This window comes from Phyllobates terribilis, unplaced genomic scaffold (assembly GCF_046119375.1).
Source record: "Phyllobates terribilis strain yellow unplaced genomic scaffold, ASM4611937v1 Scaffold_11__3_contigs__length_659146591, whole genome shotgun sequence".
NCBI classification, from domain to species: Eukaryota; Metazoa; Chordata; class Amphibia; order Anura; family Dendrobatidae; genus Phyllobates; species Phyllobates terribilis.
The window spans coordinates 601492073-601498072 of NW_027362771.1; positions in this window are offsets into that span (position 1 = coordinate 601492073).

Here is a 6000-nt window from a genome sequence, read left to right on the forward strand (position 1 = left end):
CTAGAAGAGTGCATTGATGGAATCCTCCACAAGAGGCCCCCATAAACATTCACACATCTCCACCTTCCACCTCAGACCAGCAGAGGGAGCCCGTTAGGGATATAAATAGGGAAGGTGGAGCTAGGCAGTTCAGTTCCTCTGAAGAGTTCCTGCAGTAGAGAAGTCTAAGAGAGGTCAGTCTGCAGTGGAGCTCAGTCTAGACTAGAGAACGCAGTTAATAGTTCAGCAGTGGAGCACGAGGCTCCTGCTTGCTAGATTCAGGGAGCCCAGATAGAGCTTAAGGTGTGCCGGTGCCGTAAGATCAGTGAAGCGCGGCAAGCTGCCGTTAGTGTGTATAGCCTAGTGAGGGCCCGACTAGGCCGAAGGCGAGTGGCGAGTTAGTACATAAGGGGCAGAGGAGCTTAACCAGCTCACCCCGAAGTATTTACCGGACACAGGATCCGAGCTTACCGGTATCTCTATGACCCAGTAAGGCATAACCGGAATCCCTGGAGAACTACAAGTCCCAGGATCGCTAAGGTGCTGATATGTAACAGAGCCAAGAGACGCTTAGGCCCCGCATACTGGGAGCGTGAACTCCAAGAGAAGGCCCTACCACAAGGTCAGCCAGCGCAGGACAGAGACAAAGTTAGGCCTAGCTCCAGGCAGGTCAGAATCTTACTACGCAGAGGCAAGAAACAGGAGGCCCTACACCCGCTCATTGGGGAGGATCCTGATATGCACCCTTCAACCTACAGTGCTCCGGGATGTGCCTGAATTTCCACCAGTAAAAGGTACTGAAGTGACTACCGTGTCCGTTCCCGTTCTTGCTCTGACCTAGCTGGGTCTCGCCTGTCCTGCATTCCCCCTGCATACGCTGCCCTGAGACCTAGCTCCACCTGTGGGGAGCTATACCATCGAGCTGCCTTATCACCGGCCTCAGTGGACTGCTGCAGCACTGGTGCTTGTCACCAGATACCACAGGTGGCGTCATGAACTCTTATAAAATTAACAATTATCTACCCTTTTAAAGAGAGACCCCAGGGTACGGGCCAGGGAGCCGACCACCGCGACATCCCCAAGGCCAGGCAAATGCCCGGGTACCGAGTCATCCCCATCCCCAGGGCTAGTCACATCCTCCTCCACCTCCTCTGCTGACCTCATCGACTGGCTGACTGTGGGTTGACAGTAAGTGGGATCTCCAACCTCGTCATCATCACCCTGTGTGTTATCACACCCGTCGTCCTCAGAGCCAACCTCTTCCTGCCCTGACCGAAAAGTCAAGTTGTCGCTCCAATCAGGTATTTGAGTCTCATCATCGTCTTCATCATTGTCTCCACCAACAGGAGTTACAGTTTGGGAACAAGGGTCTACATTATGCTCAGAACCTTCTTCATCTGGTCCTGGATCCGACTTATAAAGATTCTGGGCATCAGATCAGATCATTTCCTCATCTGGATTAACAGAAGCTCTGGAGCAGACCTCCGTTTCCCAGGCTATAGTATGAGTAAACAGCTGTGCAGACTCAACCATCTGTGTTACCCCATACTCAGACGGGCAGCTGGAGACTTGGGAGCTGTGAGGAAGCAAGTGCGATTGGGGTGACACCTCTGAGGACTGGAGTATTTGTGATGTTGAAATTGAGGTGATGGAGAGCCCACTTGAAGGAGCACTTGATATCCGTTGAAGCACCTGTTGTTTTTGTGCCTCATCTAGAATTTATAGCGATGGGCGTGTCCGTAAGAATGGGATCGTATCACATTGTCCACGAAAAAAAGTCGACATCTTAGTTTGGCTGGAAGATGGTCTTTCTTCTGCAGAGGTTACTCCCCCCCCCCCACCGTGGGGGGCCTCGACCCACCGGCGGACAGGCACCAGTATTGGGATAGGGGGGCTTGCCGTCAGGGTCCACCGCGGCTTTGGCACAAACCCGGCGACACAGAGGTGGCACGGGCAGGAACGGACTGGCCGTGTCGGCTTCTCACTTTTTGGATTTTAGAAGGGCATGACATGCCTATATCTGTGTCTCCCCCTCCTTTTACTCCTCCACCTCTTTTCTTTTCGCATGACTATATGTACTTGTCACTTTTCCATGTGTTAATTGTGTCTTCTGAGCAGTTTGTCAGCTTTTGGACACCTTTGAAGGTGTTTTCTATGTGTTTCTATGTGTTTTTGTTTGCCTGCCATTGGTTTTAACGGTGTTCGAAGGTGTTCGACGAACAGTTTGGCGAACACACGGGTGTTCGACGAACCGAACCGAACTCGAACACTACGGGGGTGGCTCAACACTAATTTCCAGTTTAAAATTTAGAATCTAGTAATGAACACTTTTTTCTTATGGTTTCAAAGATAACAATGCTATGATCAAAGTGAAAAGAGATCCCGAAGTGCATTAAATATTCAATGTTTTGATTTTGTTTCCCGATGATTTTTTTCATCAAAGAATTGTTTATAAGATATTAATCTATAACATTCAACTAAAAGACACTTTTTTAGACACTGCGCAGACAAATAGCAACACAGTTTCAATTTTAATCCAGACATGGGTTAAGTAATGAAAAAGTTGCTTGACCCTGGCGTGATTAGAACACAAAACCTTCTGATCTGGAGTCAGACACGCTACCATTGCGCAACAAGGTCATATGAAAAGAAGCTTTCCGCCAATAATATAACTCACTTAAAAATTGCATGAATAAATCGTGGCACACTTTCTCGAAATTTGCTACTTTTACTTACAGACTGAAAAAGACATAAACAAGGATGAATGAACATCTTGATATTGGGAATGCAGGGATTTCCAGTTTAAAATTTAGAATCTATTAATGAACACTTTTTTCTTATGGTTTCAAAGATGACAATGCTATAATCAAAGTGAAAAGAGATCCCGAAGTGCATTAAATATTCAATGTTTTGACTTCATTTCCCGATGATTCTTGTCATTAAAGAATTGTTTATAAGATATTAATCTATAAAAATAAACTAAAAGACACTTTTTTAGACACTGCGCTGACAGATAGCAACACAGTTACAATTTTAATCCAGACATGGGTTAAGTTATGAAAAACTTTTCTGATTCCGATGTGATTTGAACACGCAATCTTCTGATCTGGAGGCAGACGCGCTACCGTTGCGCCACAAGATCATATGAAAAGAAACTTTCCACCTATAATTCACATGAAAAGTGTATGAAGAAATCGCGCAAATCTCAAAATTTGCTACTTTTGCTCACAGACTGAAAATGACATAAACAAGGACGAATGAACGTCTTCACATTGGGAATGCAGGGTTTTCCTGTTTAAAATTTGGAATCTAGTAAAGAACCCTTTTTTCTTATGGATTCAAAGATGACAATGCTATGATCAAAGTGAAAGGAGATCTCGACGTGCCTTAAATATTCAATGTTTTGATTTTGTTTCCCGATGATTTTTCTCATCAAAGAATTGTTTGTAAGATATTAATGTATAACATTCAACTAAAAGACACTTTTTTAGACACTGTGCTGACAGATAGCAATACAGTTTTAATTTTAATACAGACATGGGTTAAGTAATGAAGAAGTTGCTTGCCCCTGGCGTGATTTGAACATGCAACCGTCTGACCTGGAGTCAGACGCGTTACCGTTGCACCACAAGAACATACGAAAAGTAACTTTCCGCCCATAATATAACTCTAAAACCAATGGCAGGCAAACAAAAACACATAGAAACACATAGAGAACGCCTTCAAAGGTGTCCAAAAGCCGACAAACTGCTCAGAAGACATAACTAACACATGGAAAAGTGACAAGTACATATAGTCATGCGAAAAGAAAAGAGGTGGAGGAGTAAAAGGAGGGGGAGACACAGATATAGGCATGTCATGCCCTTCTAAAATCCAAAAAGTGAGAAGCCGACACGTTCAGTCCGCTCCTGCCCGTGCCACCTCCGTGTCGCCGGGTTTGTGACAGAGCTGCAGTGAACCCTGACGGCCAGCCCCCCTCTCCCAATACTGGTGCCTGTCCGCTGGTGGGTCGAGCGAGCCCCCCTGTGGTGGAGGCAGCTCTAAGCTTTTTAATTTAAATTGTCTCTCTAATTTGAATGAATACACTTTAAATCCATTTACAAGGATCTATTGGAGGGCAAGTCTCATGCCAGCAGCCGTGTAATTCCAGCTCCAGTACCGTCCACTAAAGCTGCTGCAGTTAAAAAGCTTTTATAAGGATCGAGCTCGGCTGTCCACCGCAAGGCATCCTACTGCCAGTCCCAGCCCCTATGCCTTGGGGTGCCTCCTGATGCTCTTCACTGAGTATCCCGTGGTCCCGAAGCATTTCCTTTGAAAAAATTAAGTGTCCAAACTACAGGTGGTGTAGCTTGCTTAACAGCCGGGATAATCCGCTGACTAGCAGACACTGCTACTAGGCACAAAGTATTTCCTGGGCTAGATGCAGTTAAAAATTTGTAATTAGATACTCTCGTTGGATGCTGAGAAAGCATTCCATAGAGTCTCCTGGCACGCCATATATGATTCTCTTATAAAGCTTGGGGTAGGGGTCTAGGGGACCCTTTTATATCCAAAATCACGGCCCTGTATCGCAATACGTCACCTAGACTGAGGATAAATGGAACTGTAGCACCCTGAGGGCTCGGTTGCTACAGAGGTATTGCACCTCACCCAGAGGTGCGATATCTCACTCTCTGGTAAGGGTGGAGTGTGGATCAAGACCCGACACCTGCATGCATTACACCACATTGCCGTGGGGCAGGGTGACCAATATGCCCCTGAGATGGGCATGACAGTCCCTGTCCCTGACTGGAGTGGGGGGAGGGAACACTGAGGAAGGGGAAGCCTGTAGTGCAGGAGCAGGGAGGAAGCAGTTCCTGGGAGCATTGAGAAGGGAATATAAAAGGTGGGCACCATCTTAGTTCAGTGCAAAGAAGTCTGAGCAGAAGTGGCAGGGAGCAGGGGCTCTGCATGAGCTCTGCTCCGGAGGCAGGCCTAGTAACAGATGCCCAGGCCTGGAAGAGGGAGAAGGAAGGAAGAGTAGCGGAGACGGCTCCAGGAACGAGGAATGAAGGGATCCCAGGGGTGGGGACGGGCGAGTCGCCACCGCACGCCCGAATCCACCTGCGTGGAGGGGTCAGGCCAAAGGGGGAGACCGGTCCCCGAAACTAGTGGAGGCAGGAAACGACCCTCAGCTAGAAACCGGAGGCTGTGACATTTTATGTGGCGCAGCCCCTCGCTACACCCGCTAGGAAGGCACCACATAGGGTCAGGGAAACTGGCGCCAAGTTTACCAAGAGGATGCCCGAGGCAGCCGGACAGAAGGGTTGGTAAGAAAGGCCAGACAAAAGACACACAAAGGGGGTCCTGTGAAGCGCTCCAAAGTTATCTGGGAGTTGTCTGAGCCCCTCACCTGATGAGCACAGTACGACGTGGGCAGCCGTTACCTGCAGACGTGGTCTGGATAATTAGAACTGTGAGTAAAGGCCCTGGACTGCATCACTGACTGCGTGTCGTTTCTGCTGCTGCCCTGCACCATCACCCCCATCCTCCGCATACACTGCCCTGAGGCTATACTCCTCCCGTGGGGAGTTATGCTACGCTCTGCTGCACCCACAATACCAGCCTCAGCGGTCTGCCCTGCAGCGGCGGTTCACTCTGACCGCAATCCACGGGTGGCGTAGTTGGACATTTAAACATCAAAACCACATAAATAGTTCCGCCACTGGTTTGACCGCCCTGAGCCATGGAACTGGGTCGCCGCCACGGAGACTACAACCACCAGCATCCACCAAAAAGGGTCCGGCTCTGGGTGTCCCCAGGCCCAGGGGGTGCATCAGAACATTTTCATCACCTTTCACAATCACCAATGGGACAAGGCAGGGATGTCCTCTGTCCACTCTCTTATACATCCTAGTGATGGAGCACCTGCTCTCATCAATTCGCCATAACCCCAATATTAGGTGGATTGAGGTGGGAGGCACCGAGTACAAGTGCTCTCTATTTGCTGATGATGTCCTAGTATATATCACTCAATCAGAT